Here is an 18168-nt window from a genome sequence, read left to right on the forward strand (position 1 = left end):
TAAATCTATAAATTCTCAAGGAGGGCCATGTACTCACCCACGCTGCTTTTCTAAGACTAGTGCTCTTTGACAATCCAAATTCAGAGGTGGAGGGAACCAAACACATTTGTTTGTGATAATATCATGACAATCTATCCCTATTTTCTACCAGTTATAAATTTTATTAACATCTACATTACATGAAACTTTGTTTCAAATTTAAAAGTGTAGAGAAGTGTTTCCCTCATTTTCCAATCAGCTGCTAATATAGCAATAGTGAGAAGAGTAAGTTGTCTTTTCCAGGTTGAGCTGTGGTGTCCTGATATTAATTAGAATAAACACAATGATACAAACAACTTACTTCCCATTACCCTAATTTTCATATAGTATTGTTCTATTATACCCATTCTTTTAGTATTAAAGAGCTACGGTAGCAAATAACATATAATATCTACTTTATTTTTACTATCTTTAAGCATGGTACTCTTTTCTTTGCACATGCACCCCAAAGACTTTGTGCTGATTAATGTAAAGTATTTCAGTTAGAGAAGGAAAGTTTTAATTTTGCAATTGTTTTAGTAAGTGTAGAATTTGCCTAAGGCATGGACACATAGGCATTTGTCAGAGTCTTTTGGGAATGTGTTTTTTATTCTCTTCCTTGCTCCGTCTCCTGTAATCTTACATGGTTTGGAGTGCTGCAGGTTAATGATGTAATTTAATCAAAGATTATTCTTTCTAAGCAGCCATGGTAATAGTCAAAGATTATGGCAATGGAGTTGTTAAAAGGACTTGAAATAATGGCAAGAGATCAACATCACTTCAAAAGTGCTCCTACGTGTTCTGACTCTGAAAGTGGAGATCCACTGTTCGCATCTTTGTGAGAAGCCAAAAATGGTTTTCAAAAACTTGAAGTACACCTGTGGCACATCAGGCAGCCCTGTGTGAGAGGAGATACAAATGGGACATGGTTTAGATCTCTTTTATGTCACTGGAAGGGAATCCTTTGGCTTGGAGAGCAATCCTAACCAAGTGACAGAACATGAGGAGCCTTCCAGCTAAAATGATATAGAAATAACAGACTCTATTCTTCCTCTCTGTTTTATTTTTTTTTCTCTTTTATTCTAGACTTAGACTTTCCTACATCCTGGTAGGTCTTTTTTTTTTTTTTTTAATTTTAATAGGCACTAATTATTGTAAGTTTGAGTTAGTAGTACAAGAGGAAGGCTTAGCTTTATAATCTGGCCAAGACCTGAAATTATTTCCTTTAGATATATCTATGTAGTTTCCTCTGTAAAATAAACACTTGAAAGATGAAGTGTGTTAACTTTAGATTTCTTCTTAGAAGCCTAAAGAATGACTCTCATGTTGGACTGGCTGTAGAAGTGAATCTGGAAAACACAAAGGATAAAAGTAAATCCATATATTTCAGATTACAGTTTTAAGCAGTTCTCTTTTTGTTCTAGAGGTTTCTGTATGTGAGTTAAAAGGGGAAAAATGCACCAAAAACCCCTATAACACATTTTAACATTATCAAGCAGCTCTTTAGGGTACAATAACAACTGTGAAATCTCCAAACACAGTAAATAAAGTGGAGAAAAATATTTTAGCAAAAGGCTATTTTAACAACTAGGAAAAAGCTCTTATTTGTAGCAAAAGGAATCTTTTAAACTAACATGACAAGGTACAGGCAAAAATTAATATTGTACACTAATGTTCTTTTTAGTGAGTAGCTTAGGTTGATTTATTCATTTAGGTAATTATGTACCATAATATTAGTAATTCAGAGTGAAATTGAATTAGGAAACACTGAATAAATTGAAACTGTAGTCATATTTCTTTCTCACTGTGTAAGGAACAGAGATGTATTGATGTAAGTTCTAAGTGTACAGCATAAGTTAAATTCCCTAGACTGCAATTTGATCAAAAAGCATTAGACATTTACTTAGGCTATAATAGGTCCTTGCCATTGGATGGCAGTAAAATTCTACATCAATCACTAGAAGCAAAGTGAACCTAGGAAAACAATGGGATTTTTTCCTTTTTTATTTAAGAGTAGAAAGCTTGAGGGGGGATGGTGTTGCCTTAAATGCTATGATAAGCACTAATATTGAAATATGTTTCCTTTTTCTATGTTAGGAGTATTTTAGAAATAGTAAACTCAATTTTCTATTATGTAGAAAATCATTTATTTCCTCTTGAAAAGAAAAGCAAATCTGAGCATATTGAAAAGACAATGCAAATTTATTCTGTTTATTGCTACCAATCTATCAGAGGTTTATAAATATATATATAGTGTACTTTTTTACTCAACAAGATTTGTTATATTTTGCACACTATGGAAATTATTTTATAAATAATCGGCCTTCTGTGGTAGCATTGTAGAAGATTAATTCTTTTCTTTTGCATCCGTTATTACTGCAAATACTATGACCAAAAGAATTCCCTTTTTAATAAGGAAAATATCCATCTTTTCTGTGTGCACATGGTGCCAGTGCATGTACTGGGAACACCCGTTTTAGGCAGAGCCTTTTTGTGCAGCAGTGTCACATCCCAGCCCTTGTTCCACCACCTTTGTTCAGACCATTCCAGGATCAACAACCATTCAGGTGGCCACGAAGCAATTGAGTTTCTACAGGGTGATTAGCATTGAAGATTCAAGACATTAAAACAAAAGGACTCAGTTTAGCTCTATGCCTTCTCATTGACTACTAATTTCAAGATGTAGACCAACAATAAGTACTTTTTTTTTTAATTGATATTATATCAAACAGCGAATAAGGTGCAGCTACCATGTTCTTAAAATATTGTTTATATGAATTGCACATTAAGTAAAGAGAAAAAAATTATTATCCTGCAATATTCATTTTCCACTTCCTATTTTGGGAAGCTACACAGGTAAATTAGTTTCACTTTTAAATCTGCAAGCCCTGATCAATGAAAATCAATAGGAGCATTACAAATACAATCACTATCACAGTAATTACACTAGTTTTTGACTGGACCCTTTTCATACCAAAAATAGATTTCATGTGTTTAGCAAAGATAGAGAATTATATTTTAACAGGAATGAACTAAATAGAGCAAGAAATGTGTTCAGCATATGGTCTCACATGAAAAAATACAAATTCTTATGTCTTCATTTTATGTTTTCTAAAAAAAGTTATAAATTTAGTAGCTTGAATTACAGTCTAAATAGCAATAAAATAAGTCAACTCTTTTTCACAATGTAGTCAGGGTGGTCTAAAAGAAGCTAAAGGCTATTAATCAGGATTTCCTGGGATCAAACCACAGACTCCCTAGCAATTTATTCACTCACTTTATATTTAGAGTCTGTTAAAACTTTATAGCTTTTCAAAGATCATATTAGGCATTAAAATTTGGAAATCATTTAACAAAAACTGTTATGGAAAAAAAAAAAAAAAAAGAGAAAAACTAGTTTATCACAAACTCATTCTTAGGAAAGAATGTGTGAAATATACTCAATGGACCTGTGCTAATCTGGGGTTTATGACAGTGGCTGTGAAGTGAAGCAATGCCATAAACCTGGTGGTACAGCCAGCTCCACTCACAAGGAATAGTAATTACAATGCTCCTGAACTGAAATAAGAAATCCCCCACAGAAATATTTCTGCCCCATGTTAAGGCCATGATCCTACAACTATATGATCAGCTTTGGGGGCTTGAGCAGTTCCAGCTAAGTCAGCTGAATTACTCATGTATTTAAGATAATTATATACTGTCAGAATCAAAATTGTAAGATTTTTTTTTGTTGAAATCCCCCAAGACTTAGTGCTTGGGACTTAATCTTCTGAGGTCCAAACACTATAAATTCACTTATATTTAGTGAGCCTGAACAGCCAGCAATTGGCTGTTGATATTCTTCTCACATTTGTATTTAGCTCAAGAAGTGTCATTAAGACTCATAAGCAGAATTTCTTGAGGTGTTCAGAATTTTTAATCTATCAGAATTTGAGATTTTTCAGCATCTCCCAGTGGAATTTGGCGCAATATAGGATCAGACTGTAGCTGAAATAAAATGTACAGTGCTGTGATACGTAAACCAAATCTGTCAGAAGATCAGGTTCTTCTAGAGTCATGTATTAAGCCTACAGTTCCATATGAGGAAGAAACTAAACAAATTGCTGCACTATAACCACTCTTGGTTATCTAAAAGCCTTTCTACTGCCAACAGACACTGCTGCCCACAATCTGGCCTTACTTCAGTCATACCCCAAACTAATTCTACTTTTCTTTGGAGCTCCTAACTTGCTATGATGTATAAAAGCCTATGGTGTTAGTGTGAACATTCTGGGAAGCTTAACCCTAATCTTTGGAAGCGTGCTGTAGATTTTGAAATAGTAAATTACTCAATTTGTGCTTTTAGAAACTTTAAACAGAAATTGGATCACCAGATACGCACAAGAGTATTTAAGAAGTATTAGCACAAATTATGGGGAAAAAGCAACATCTAAGGTCATTTTTTGTACAGAGTGAGCAACTGTGCATAATTCTGCTGAACTTGAGAATGGTAAACAGAGCTCAACTTTAGGTGAAAAACTATACCATATAGACTTCAATTTCAAAAATATAAGCATCTTTATTTAAAAAAAAAGGCTCAAGTAACATTGATTAGACCCATAGTCAAACAGCAACAGGCTTAGAGTGGCTGTTGTTAATGACCAGGTGTGGCAGCTTGTTGGTTAGTTACTATTCTGCTTTCCAAGCATAGGAACCTGGGGTAATGTCCAGATATTCAAACCACTCTGTGTGTTCTGTGGATAGGAACTGTGTGGAAGAAAAAGGTGCTGGGAGAGCAGTAGAAAAGCAATAGTAAGACATCTTATAAAGCAAATAAAAGTTTGAGAGTCAGATGAGCTGTGGACATGTGACTAATAAAGGGTGGGTGGAGTGGGGCTGGGGAAGGTGGGCAGAGAATAAAGCAGGAGGCAGGAAGCTGTAGAGTCAATAGGGTGGCCAAGCAGAGTGCTGAAATGTCAGTGAGTCATGGCAGTGGGAGGCAGCTGGATTGCAGGTGCTGAGCTCAGGGAGCTATGGCAACACCAGCAGAAAAGTTTTCTGAGTGCCAGAATTTAGTGCTCTCATCAGAGGGCAGGGCTGGTGTTAGGTGGGTGCTGAGGGTTTCTGTTAGCACTCCAGCTCCTCCCTGCTCCTGGCAGACTTTCCCTCCAGAGAAAGGGAGATAATAAACAGAATTTTCACAAATTCTCAAAAATTGCGTTCCTACCATAAAACAAACCTATTTGTTACTCAAAATCCTTCTTATTCTAAGTAATTTCAGATCAAATTATGGCCTAACATCACTGTATTAACAAAAAACTTCAACTGAGGACACTACATCTAAAGGAAGGACTTCAGTTATGTTTCTTAGGTCTTTAAAAAGGTAACAAATTTACTATATAAAGCTTATTTTGCTATGAAAATCTCAGCCGAAGACCCATAGCTAGATCCAGTAGACACTCAATTTTCGTGGAGACCCAATTTGGAGAACTGAAATCTACACTTCATGATTTACTAAGTTGCTATATTGATTGGTAACACACCACTTTTATTCCCTGAAGAGTAACCTGTAATGCCAGCAGCTCAACCTTCAGGCAAATTAAAATAGAGAGATCGTGTAGGTGACAAATATCTGAAGAGGGAATTGGGTAAGCAATGACCAGCTGGAAAAGTCCATTGCTTGCTCCTAATTTTTTCTTTTGTGGGAGTCTGCCATAAATACAGTTCTAATGCCCAGAACTGGTCTTAGTCTTACAGATCTCGGTTGTCTATGTAAGAGGCAAATTGGGAATGCACAGAAATGTTCACAAGGAGAAGGACTGAAGTGCTGACCCAACTCTGTGACACTGCAATCAGCTGCTCTTCCCACATAATGAGGTATCCATCAGACTGGAGCAGTTTGCAAATGTTTGCACAAATTGAAATAATTTTCTAGTCTCTTTTATACTTGCTGATACCCTAAACATTCCCCTGAGGGAATCAAGAGGCTGAAACTTAATTCTTGTATTATTTAGTTGAGTTGTACAGTTGATGGGACTTGATAAATGTTAATTATTAGTATCTCATTTTATCACTTACAGAGGATTTCCAAAACCCAGACAATTTTTGTTGACTCTCAGAGCAGAAGTAGGAAGGATCTGTACTTCCAAAGGGGTCGCTCCCTGCTCCTGCAGGATGCACATTCCTTCTGTCAAGTAAGAGGCACAAAATTATGCCAAGAAGTCATTAACTGTAAAACAAGTAGCAGGAACCAAGTGCTAAAAATAGATTTTGAAGACAATCAAGTAATTTAGAAACTATGATACTTTTACTTGATACAACTAATTACAAATAGTAAAAATACTTGTCAGGAATCCAGTAACTCAAGAATCAACAACTCTGCCCAGAAACAGGAAAATGCAAATTGTCTACAAGAGCACTCACTGGAAGCATTTCTCTCAGCTAGAATCAGCTACAGGTTGTCTCCAGAGGAGCAGGGCTGGTGGGGAGGACACCCAGCCCAGCTCTTTGCTCTGGCAGGCTTCCTCTGGCTGGTGTGCCCCAAACCATCACCAGGTGTGTCCCTGCAGGTACCTGCAGCCACCACGCAGCCCTCGTAGTGGGGATTAAGCACATCTCTCACACCTCTGCTTGCCAATGGATGTTTTAGTTTCCTGAGCACAGACTTTCATACGTAGACAAGCCCCAAGTTAATTTCAAGTCATGATTAGTTTTTGACAACATTTAAGATCTCTGAATTGGTGTTTATTTTGAGGCTCTTGATATGCAAATCACTTATGCTAAATTCTGCAGCTTTGACTCAGTTTAGATTATCAGCGTTTACCTGCAAACATTTGAATAAACACAAGTGAGACCATCCTTTAACAACCCTTTTAAGATCAAAGAGTCAGTATTCTGCCTTTGAGGCTTGTCAGTTTAAAACCTACACTAACAATTAAAGGATTCCTCCCCCTCCTCTCTGCTGTCTTCCTCCCTCCCAAAACCAGCAATGAAAAGATTCCACCCTGCAAGAAATGTCCAGTTTTATATGAGAACTTCTCATTAATGAGTAAACATGCACTGTTCTGCAATATTGTTTCACTGCTCTTCTGCTTAATGGGCTTCATCCTGCATGGCTAAAATCTCTGGATAAAAGAAAGGCTCTGGTGAGATCTAAGCTTCCATTAAGAATTTGATTTATTTTGTGCTATTTCACTAGGAAATACCCTAAGATTTTTTCCATCATAGCTAATGTCAGAATGCCATAGGAAAAACACAGTGAATAAGTATTAATGTGCTTACTGCTGACATCCCTCAATCAATAAAATGGAGTTTTGTGCTTCCTGGCTTGGTAGAATAGGGCATTGTATTTTTCATAGGCATACAAAACATTTGTAAATCTGTGGAACAATAACTAAAGAAAGATTGTGTGTCTTGAAACACATTTTAATTACCCAACAGTGGCATTTCTGAGCTAACATCACTGTCCTCACTAGGATGGAGAGACTGTAAGGAGGACAAGAGTAGCCTTCTGCTCTGTAGGAGAAACCATCTTTTGGTTGTTTTCAGAAGCAAGATTACACTTATCATTGGTGTGGAAGAATTTATGTTTTCTCTTTTTTAAAAAAAAATTGGTTTTCTATCTGAAAATATTCCAGAGCAGAATAGGGTTATTGGCTGCTCCAGGCAGACAGTGTCTTGACTGACAGGCATCTTCAGCCACATTTAGCAATTGGAATAGCTGCAGAACACTTCAGAGTATTCAGTCTGTCTTACAAAACCTGTGATGCTGTTTTTCTCTCCAAAAAGCAGCCACCCTGCCTATGGGGTGGGTGGAGCTGCAAATGCTCCTGAGGCTGAGCTGCAGCAGCAGCAGCCCGTGGCCACCAATGTCCTCTCATTCTGAAAGGGCAATTCTGAAGGATCAGGACCATACAATGATATATTTTTGCAGCAACAAAGACAGAAAATAGCATTTTCTGTGTTATTTCCATGACTGGATAGGTGGGGTCAAGCATAAAAAACAGGCCATCCTCTAGCTGTCCTAAAGTAAAACTATGTTTGATTGTAGAGAAGGATATAAGAAGTATAAAAATGAAAAATAACCTGTGTGAATGAATACAACTTGAACTTATAGTGGATTCTGATTCACACTAGGTTTGACTTATGGTTCAGTGCTTTGCACACAGTCCTATCACAGGATTTTTGTAATTTTTTCCAGCGTTCTGATAATAGACAAAGTAAAAAATCTTTTGACAAAGCATAAATACATTTATATATCTATGTTTTCTGACCATTTTTGTCAAAACTTCAGTATTTGAGTAGTCACCATTATTTCTGGTACACACACAAAAGAATTTTCATTAGCAAATATGTTCTATAGTGATTAGTCAAAAGTCAGACAATGGTTAATGTCTTTGTTGTAAAGGACAGCTAAGATAAAAGTCTGAGAAAAACTTCCAATTGAATAAGTGGCATGTTATCAAAATATCACAAAATATGTGAAATAGTGAGATATTGGATATTATCAAAACACATCAAAATATTCCACCTATGACCAAGAGTTCAAAACAACCTCTATCTGAACAATAACTGCCTTTATTATGGGTATCATTCTGTAGACTGAGAAAGTTAAGACTGTGTAAAATGGATTGACATTTTTATAAGAAGAGAAAAAAAAAAACCACAGAGAGGCAAAAATTCATGTCTTAGAAATAAAGCAGAAAGTTATATAATTCTCAAGCAGTCCATGCAAGCCTTGCCCAGAATGGCAGTGATGGACCCCTTCAGAGGGAATAACAGGAGCTCAATCTTGGGAAGGCTTTATAACTCCTGTGTTTCCCTGCTGCATAATGTTCATTAGGACTTAACACATTTTCTAGAGAAGTCAGCTCAACCATTTCTCTTCATTCTGGCTAAGGAAATGAGGGGTAGCTCAAGTGAATACAAGAACTACATTGGCATGGGATTCTTCCACTTTTGTTTTAACAGCATAGCCAAATAAATCAGGGGTTTCTTGCCTCCACGTGGTAAGGAGGACAGATTCTAGTATGAAGTAACATAGGCAAAAAGCAGAAGGAACAAAGGCAATAGGAAAATTTAGGAAGAAAGGAGGTCACAGTAAGTCCTGCAGTTACCATGAGGCCTTCTTATTCATGCCTTTGCAGAGTTATTCATATATGTATTTTTTTCATACATGATATCCAGTAAGTTATCCCAAGGACAAAGTTGAGGAAATGTGAAATTAGATCTGAAACAGATCGTTACAAAAGAAAGGAAAACTGAAGACAAGATGCTCACAGAAGAGAAATGGCAGAGCCTGGGGAGGAGAAGGTGGAAGATCAGAGGGTTGAAGATATTCAGCCCAGTGACAAGGGACACAGGCATCAGGTGTTTGCTGTTGCTGGCAGAGTCTGGTCACAAAGTGAAAAAGTCCTCTGAGAAGGCAGGGTGCAGGCTCAGCAAATCAAAAACTCCTAAATGGTTGGTAAAACACTGGTACTGAAGCTTTTGTGGAAGGCTGGGGTTTGGAGAAATCAAGAAAGATGAGGAAGACCTTCTGGGGACATGCAGAAGGAAAAGGGAACATATTCTCTCAGGATGAAACTGTGGAGGTCTCAAACCTCACAGCAGCCAGAAGGACACATATTCTAATTATTCCATATCCCCACTGCATCTGCAGCCCCATACAGGGTACCTACAGAGCTCTTGGAGATGGCCAAGAGAAACACTTTGGTAAGCCATGGCCTTTTCTTTGTTGGGCTGACCTAGAAATGATGCTGCCTTTGAAAGATAAAAATGGGACAGAATGGGATCAATCAAAGTAGCTACAAGTCATGCATTCTGTTGTAATTTTTTGTCACGGCAAAGGAACATTTACTTTACACACACACACACACACACACATATATATATACTTTTGTTTATATTTATATTATAAAAATATTCTATTTTATTCTAAAATAGAAATAAAACAAAACAGCTACTTCAAAAATAAAATATTACAGGAATTCATAAAATTATGCAGAAATTAATTCACAGAATAATCTGCACAGTAAGAAATCCAAAATTTTATTTATAGAACTGCTATCTGACAATGCCACTGTCTTTAACTACAATTATTTCATGAGGCAAATCCCAGCATTGCTAAATGTGAAGAAGAGATTTAATATTAATCATTTTTAGACATCTAGGGGCATAGAACCACAGAAGGGAGAGAGCTGCTCCAGGTAATTTACTGTGCAAGCAGCCCAGCTCAATGGGTTCACTGGTTAAATCATCTGCATGAACCCATGGGGAAGCCCTCAGTCAGCTCTCCTGCCGCCTTTGCTGGCCTTGGTGGCAGCTGGGGACACCCCTGGGTGGGACACCTGGGGACACCTGCCCTGCCCAGGGACACCCTGGAGTCCCAGCTCTGGGGCCACAGCCTGCAGGCAGCCAGAGAAACATTGACACTCCGTGGGCCAGGTGTGGCATGAGGGGCCCTGCAGGCAATACCCAACCACCAGCACCCCTCAGGGCTCAGCCAAACTGGGAAAAAAGCCAGAAGGGAATCCAGGACAAAAGGGGTACCACATAGAAATACTGCCTAAAGTCTATTGATATCTCTTCTCTGCTAACATTATTGGCACTGGTTCTACTGACAAATGTTTACCATGATTAAGGAACAAGTAATAAACTTACTGCTTGAATAAGATTTTTTTTAACCTTGTAACAATATATAAATCAAAAATTAAAAAATCATAATATTAGTACTGCCTTAGCATCCAAAATATGTTAATGCTGCCCAGAAATCACTTTTAGAGCATTCAGTGGAGAAAAATTAAGTTGATATGAATGTGGATTGCTTAAGATATGCTTTTGAAAACAGAAGACTTAATTAATGGGCCTGTGACATAGAAAAATACAGAACTTGTTCTTGTTTGTGTGTTCCTACTTGGAAAGCTGTTGGGAAAATTTTGCCATTATCCTAAAGGGAATACAAATGTGTCTGTTTTAATGTTTATAACTATGTCTGCTTTATGAAACAAAGATGTCTATATAGCAGCAAAGTGAGTTCCAAACGGAAAAGACAAACTTCTACTGAGAGCTGACGTTAAAAAATAATGGATAGAAATATTTCCATGAAGCTTGGCAGGAATATGTACACTGTAGATGAACAACTGTTTTAACAAATGTTCAATAGAAGTATCCAGAATCCAAGGAGGAAATAGCATAACTACTGATGTCTGATTCCATTAGGATCAGAACCAATGCACTGCTAAATTATCACAGGATATTTTATGAACTGTTATTGATGATTTAGTGGCAGGCTAGGTTATGCAGCTTACAAGCTGTCACCTTTAAGGTGAAGCCAAAAGCGAGCCCAAGGATATATTCTAAAGGAAAATGTAACAATTATTATAGCATGTGTGTCAGCAAAGTTCATATGATTCATTGTCCTTCTGGTAATAGGAAAGCTGTCAGTGGGTGCTCTTGGGCATGGTTCAGCTAACTATATAAAGAATGTTCTCTTAAACATTCACCTACGGCTTGGGATTCAGAGGTTGCTTGTCTGATTAAATGGAAAGGAGGTAATTTAAAAGCATCTTCCTTTCCAAATATGTTACTGTCAATTGGCTTTGGTTCAGAGGTTTCCAATCTGAAGTACATGAGGCAGCTGCCGAAGAACTCTATTAATATTCCTGCATAAAATGCTTTCTTAGCCCAGGTCAGCTCCCCTATGCACTTTTGATGTATTAGAACTTTAATGTTCAACTGAATTGACAAGTGATGGGTTTTACAATCAATGTGCACAAAGGACATGCCATTCCCAAGCAAGCCCAAGATTTATTAAATATAATGATAAAGAGGAGCATGTCAGGTGGAGGCTACTGTGCAGTGTTTTGTTCCTCTGTGGTTCATATATTGTGCAAGTTACATCTGTGATATCTGCTTTAACACTGGGCTGCAGCTCAGCTCTGTTTCAGTAAATGAAAGCTTTGAATCGTTAAAATGCAGAGTGTCAACCTGAGTGCTTAAGAGAGGGAAAAAATAAATCTGTGGCATATTTTCCTTAATGTTTTGCCACAGGTTCATTCCTGAGCTCACAGCACAGATGTTTTAAATATGATACAACCTATTTGTTCCAATGTTCAATGCTAATTCTTTGGGAAATATGTACTAAATTAGAGGAGGTTATGTTTTCTTGTGATGAAGTAGCTCAGCTCCCACCAGTGTTTGCAGGAACTTTCTCACTACTTTGTGCTGGGTTTTTTTTCCTTAATGGGTAATGTTGGAATGAAGTGGCAGGGCCTTTCAGAGAAAGGCTAACTTACAGTAGTTTTTGTATAATGCTCCACAGATGTAGATGTTCCCCAGATGTGAACAGACTAGAAACTTAGTTTTGTCTCTGGGTGTTCATTCACCATATAAATCTCCCAACACATTCTTATCTGCTATGTAAATAAGATGTGGAATTCCAATAGTGTCTCAGCCTTCTACAGCAGATGGTATAGTGAGATTTACCACACCATTACATTTAATGGGATTGAATTCATTTGGATTTCTTGATGTTCACTCTGTCCTTCTCTGAGCAGCAGTGTTGCCAATGTTCCTGATTATATATGATTTGAGAGAGTGCTTAAAGAAGAAAAAAATCTTTATCTTAGAAATACGAGTATTTTCTGTCAAATTTTAAAGTGTGTATATATTGCATTTCAGAGGATTTACAACCCCTATGAGAAAAGGATATTTAATGAATATTCAACAAAGAACTTGAAGTCATTACATTTGAAGATTTTTGTAAATATCAGCTATCCAGTTAACTGTTTTAGTACTAGCATCATTATATATTCATTTGGAAAGAAATGAGCTTTTTACCTCATCACATCAGTGTAGGCAGAGAGAAAACAACAAGAAACAGTCTCTGTTAAGAAAAAAGGAATATTTTAAGAACAGACTTGAAATAAAAGTTTTTGATTTTCATTTCAAAGTAAAATTGGCTCACCATATGCAATAATGGCACTAAATTAATAAATAATATTCAATATTGAAGTGCAAACTGACACTGCTAAAAGATAATTTAAAATGACAGAGTAAAACACTGTCAAATTCTTGTAGTGCATTCTATTCTCAAAAAATGATATTGCAAATGCCTTGATCTGCTTGTTCCACAAATTGCTGTGTACCCAAAATGACATTTAAATGTATACAGATATCATATGTAGTCAGCCATTAGATGATGCTTTATTTTGTCTCCTTAGCATTCTATAATTTCTGCAATATCTTATGCAGCCTAAAAATTTACTCAAACGAGTCAAAAATTTTGTCATGCTATTGCTACCATTCCTCACAATAGTCACAGACCACCAAAATACTCTCAAAGGACAGCTGAATGAGAAAAAATATTTCTTTTTATAATGAAACCTGAGGATCCCAGAGTTTTTCTGCCTTGAAAGCACCCAGCTATTCTAGTTATGCTGAAGTTATTTCTAACACCAGGCTTCAGGCTCAAGAGATCTGAACTGTTCCATAAATTATGTTATGAATTGTAAACCAGTCATCTGATCAGCAATAACACACTCTGTGCTACAGTGCCAGGCAAGGGTAGCAATAATGCTGAATCTCCATGCATGAGTGAAAAAGCTTTAATTAGCACAGTGAATGGAAAACATCTCACTTTTCTCAATAGCCTATAGAGCAAATACCAGCTCTACAGCTGATCTGACTTACACCCAGAATTCCTATTCCACTGGGCACTAAAACTTCGACTTTTATTTAGAAGACAGATGAAAAATGCAGTGTCAGACTTCTGAAACTATTGGACCACTGTGGAAAACCCCAAAATACAGATTTTTTTGATCTAAATAGTATATAATCATGGGATAAAGTGGTGTTTTCACCAAGTCACCAAGCTCCAAGTGAGCAGAGCTATAACCACACTAGGAGCTCTGGGCTGGAGCTCCCAGGAAGAGGCTGGAGGGAACTAGAGGTGCCTTTGCCCAGCTCCCCCATCCTGCACACTTACAGACAAAACCAAAGTGCAAAATCCCAACTATCCTCTTAAAAAGGCTGGATTTATGACAGACAGAGTTTCAATGGAGAAATATTCTGCTGGGGAGCTGAGGAAGCTGCAGTTCATGGCAGGCCATCCTCCCCAGCATCACCTCACAGGTGAGCAGGGTTCCCAACACAACTTTTGCTGGCAGTCATGGGAAGGCACAGCAAGAGATGTTCCAATTGTTTCACAGGCATCACACATTGCTTGCTGACTCTGAACACTAACAAAATTCAAACATTAGGAAATAATTTTGCTTTGCTGTGACTTTCTGTACAAAAAAACCAATAAAGAATCTAAAAGAAAATCATGGAAGAGGCAGTGTGGCGGCCCTGATTCATCTCTGCCATAGTTTGTAATTGGAGTGAAAGTAGCATCAGAGATCTTTCACTTCAGTGAGACTTCACTGAAAAACCTTTTCCCCTTCAAAGACAGCACATTCTGATACAGCAGCCCTGCCTCCCCACACAGCCTGTGAATTGCTGCTTCACTCCCTGCCTTTGATGGCAATTAGATCAGACTGTCAGTAAATCTCATTTTCCTATTCCTCAGCCATAGCTCTTGTTGCTTCTACCAAGGCTATTAATGTTAGACAATATATTAATGATAGATCTACATTGGTGTTAGGGAAATGAGCTACAGGAGGTTGCTATCGGCCCTGAGGAGTTTTCCTACTTTCTTTGATTTATTAATGATAAAGGGTGGCTTTAGGGCTGGTTCTGTTTGTGAGGAAAGCAAACTAACAAAAAGTCTTGTGGTTGGTTTCTCATGTTTTAAAAAACAAAACAAAAAAGCCCCAAAAATGCTCAAGCACCTGTTGTTTTCCAAGTATTTTTCTAGGCAAGGTGAAAAAGTTAAGGGGAGAAGCAATTGTCATGCAAAACCCCCAAACTCATCCATACGCTAATCCTGTTATTTGCATGTACATGGACTCCAAACCTTTCTGAAGCATTTTTAAGAGTTTTTAGACAGAGAAGTCTCCAAAAATAAAAACTAATTGTCCCAAGTTAATTCAGTTTTGCTCTAATATTGAACTTCTAGTGGCTCAAACTGGTTTAAGCTCCTCAGGGAAGCATTGCTTCATTCTGAATAAGCACTCGTGGTTTAAACATGTGTTTAGATCAGGTGAAAGCCTGTAAGAATAGATTTTCTGTAAGATACTGGTGGTGCTTCTGGACTATCAGAGGAGCTCCATTATTTACTGTGTCCTTTCCAGTCCTAGTAATATGAAAAGCACAGGAGAAAAATGTTCATTATATGTTCACACGTCAAAGTATTTGGGTTCTGACTTTCACTGAAAGAGTAACAAATTTATCTGTGAAAGGTCTGCTCTGCTCTTTTTTTCTTTTTCTTTTTTTTCCCCTTTTTTCTTTTTTCTTTATTTTAATATATGGTTTGGAATCTCCCAGGCAGCAGTGAGACAATGACTGAAGCAGAGAATTAAAGAGTAAACTTAGGTAAAGAAGTGATAAATCAGAATTCCATTTCTGTCTAGTCAATGCATCATTTACCCACTTAGATGTGTCAAACAGAGGAATGTCTCCACTTTTTTTTGTAAAGCACTACAGAATATATTAATGAGCCGGTGCAGGACAAACATTACATGAAAAATACTGATACTCAGGTGAATTATGAAATAGTAAATGAAATGGCTTTCATTACTTGCTTGGGGGGCTGTTCCTAGAGAAGTAAACAAAAAAAAAAAAAAAAAAGAGATCTGTCTACACAAGCCAGCAAAACCAGCCCAAAGAGAAGGGAATTCACCAGTGAGATACCCCAGATATAGAAAAAGAGTTCTTCTCCCTTCTCTGTGCAATCTCAGGATAAAATAAACATATCCAGGCTTCCTCAAGTGCCTTGCTGACTCCCCACCAGTGGTTATTCATACTAGCCAAGTTACCTGTGTAACTTGGAGCTGTCTAGACAATTTTTTATTTTTAAAAAGTCTACCCCAAATGAAAATTTTATCTCCTCTTTCCCTCTTTCCATGTTCTCCATTTCCTTTAAAGATTGGCTTGCATTTTCACTGAAATTATTCTAAAAAAACCACCCACAGTATTTACTTTAGCATTTAATTAAAAAGTGGATATTGTCTCTGTCTACTTTTAAGTTTCTCATTTAGGTTATTCTAGAAATGTATAGGGTTTGGGTGCAATAAGATGATGCCATTAACTTAACAGTTTTTTATGCACTGGGCATATCCTCAACAGCCATCCCAGAACTGCTACCCCAGTCCAGCCTCACTTTTACACAAGACTTGGAGACTCCCCACTTTGGGTAGGAAAAACTACCAGAGTCTTCCACTAGAGTACTTATGACAGCAACTCCAGATGGGAAAACATTTTAAAATTATGGAGAGCTTGTTTCTACATCTTTGATCACACTGAGTAACTCCTTGCTCTACAGATGGTGCCACTGACATCAGCAGCTCCTGCTGTAGAGTCAGGTGCTAGGCAATGTGAAATTGAGACCTAAACCTGGCCCTAAATACAGTTCTAGCACCTGAAGACTATTCTTTTATAACACAAAAGGAAACACATCTATTATTCCTTTTTTACTTGATAGTCCCCATCTTTATTTTGTTTTAATGTTATCACTAAAGGGAAAATTTCAGCTACTACTTCTATTATACATTTGTGATAGCAACTCTAAATTTCACATTGCTCTTGCAGTTATGAACAAGATAAATTTGAGTCATGGACCAAACCTAGACGCTTGTAAATCAAAAGGCACCACAGGTACTCTGTGTTCTTGTTAGTCAGTCCCTAGGATTTAGATAGGAAAAAAATTTTAAAACATGAAAATAATATACTGTTAAAGTTGATTAGCTGGCTGTAGTCTCCTAGATACAGAAGATTTCCTCCTTTTGCACAGCAGGTGTATGCATGACTTATGCAGGCAAAGCTCAATTTTGTAAAGGTTAAATTTGATCAAATTGATTAAATACAGATCTTTCTTCCATTCTATCAGTATCACATTTATGCTTACTGCTTTCCAAAAGCCATAGTCATTTCCTGTTTTCCAAAAGCCAGTCATTTCCTTACTTTACTGGATCTGATTGTTAAGTATCTAAAATTTAAAATAAAGAAACAATCCTTTTACCTGTAAGTTGAAAGTGCCTTAAATAACCCCTGTAGAAATGTTCCTGCTCACCTGTGACAAAGAAAATAAGTAAACATTTCCTCCAGCCCTCTGTGTCTGGCGCACTGGTGCTCAGGCCAGATGAAATGATAACTTCAAGTAAAAGTACTTTTATCAAGTCAGAAGAACAAAAAGTTTCCAAAATCATCACGCACTGAGAGAAATAAATTCAATTATTCCTTTTGGGCAAAACTGAAAACACAAGTCTGGATTTGGCAAAACTTTAAAAATCAAGCTAAGACCTTTGTGTATGATTTTGCAACGTTGATTTTGACAGGGATTCTTATAAAGCTGGAAAATGGTAAAAAATCCTGCTTAGCACACATTCATGAGTGCTGCACACGACTGGGAAAAAACTAGCCCTGTTTCTGGGATATGAGTGCATTAAATTCCCATTTCAACTATGTAGTAGTTGATAATGTTCAACACCTTGTGGAAGTTACTCACTCTAGGGACAAGAGGGCTCATTTACACCTGGGCTGGTGGCGGGCAGGGTTTCAGTTCCTGACCATGAAAAACCTTTGCATCATGCAGGAATTATAATGGAATTTATTCAGGGTCATTAACTACACAGAGACAGCTGTGAGCACTAGTAAGCTTTACTTAGCATGAGGATATAAAAATTAACCAATCTCCTAGATTATAGATACAAATCTGTGCTTTGAATCTGTACAGATCAATGCTAAATGAATCATTAATATTCTGCATGAAGCAGGAAAAATAAGTCAGTGAAAGCTGATCCTGCTACCTTGTCATTACACTCTCTATTAACACAAGTTCATCCAAAATTGCAAATCATTACAGCTTTTCCACCATCTGCAACACTCCACTACTGTCCCTGGAGCACTCAGAGAGTCAAATATGTTTACTAAAGCATAAAACTACTAGCACCACTCATCCATGGTTACACAGACACATCTGAACATTACTTTAAAAGTGTCATAGACCTTATATTTATTGTTCTGAATAAACATTAGTCTCATGAGCAGGGAAGCACCAAAGACCAGAGCCTG

The 18168-nt window shown here is 37.2% G+C and overlaps 1 long non-coding RNA gene across 1 annotated transcript; it reads right to left on the reverse strand.

Annotated features, from left to right (window-relative positions):
* Positions 1 to 227: 227 nt before the first annotated feature.
* On the reverse strand, positions 228 to 17162 carry LOC135451700 (uncharacterized). The gene is made up of 4 exons (XR_010441411.1): positions 17117 to 17162; positions 12838 to 12883; positions 6076 to 6184; positions 228 to 916 (listed from the first exon to the last, which is right to left on the reverse strand). It is a non-coding gene; the product is annotated as an uncharacterized LOC135451700 (long non-coding RNA).
* Between the last annotated feature and the right edge of the window lie 1006 nt (positions 17163 to 18168).

This window comes from Zonotrichia leucophrys, chromosome 9, assembly GCF_028769735.1.
Source record: "Zonotrichia leucophrys gambelii isolate GWCS_2022_RI chromosome 9, RI_Zleu_2.0, whole genome shotgun sequence".
NCBI lineage: Eukaryota > Metazoa > Chordata > Aves > Passeriformes > Passerellidae > Zonotrichia > Zonotrichia leucophrys.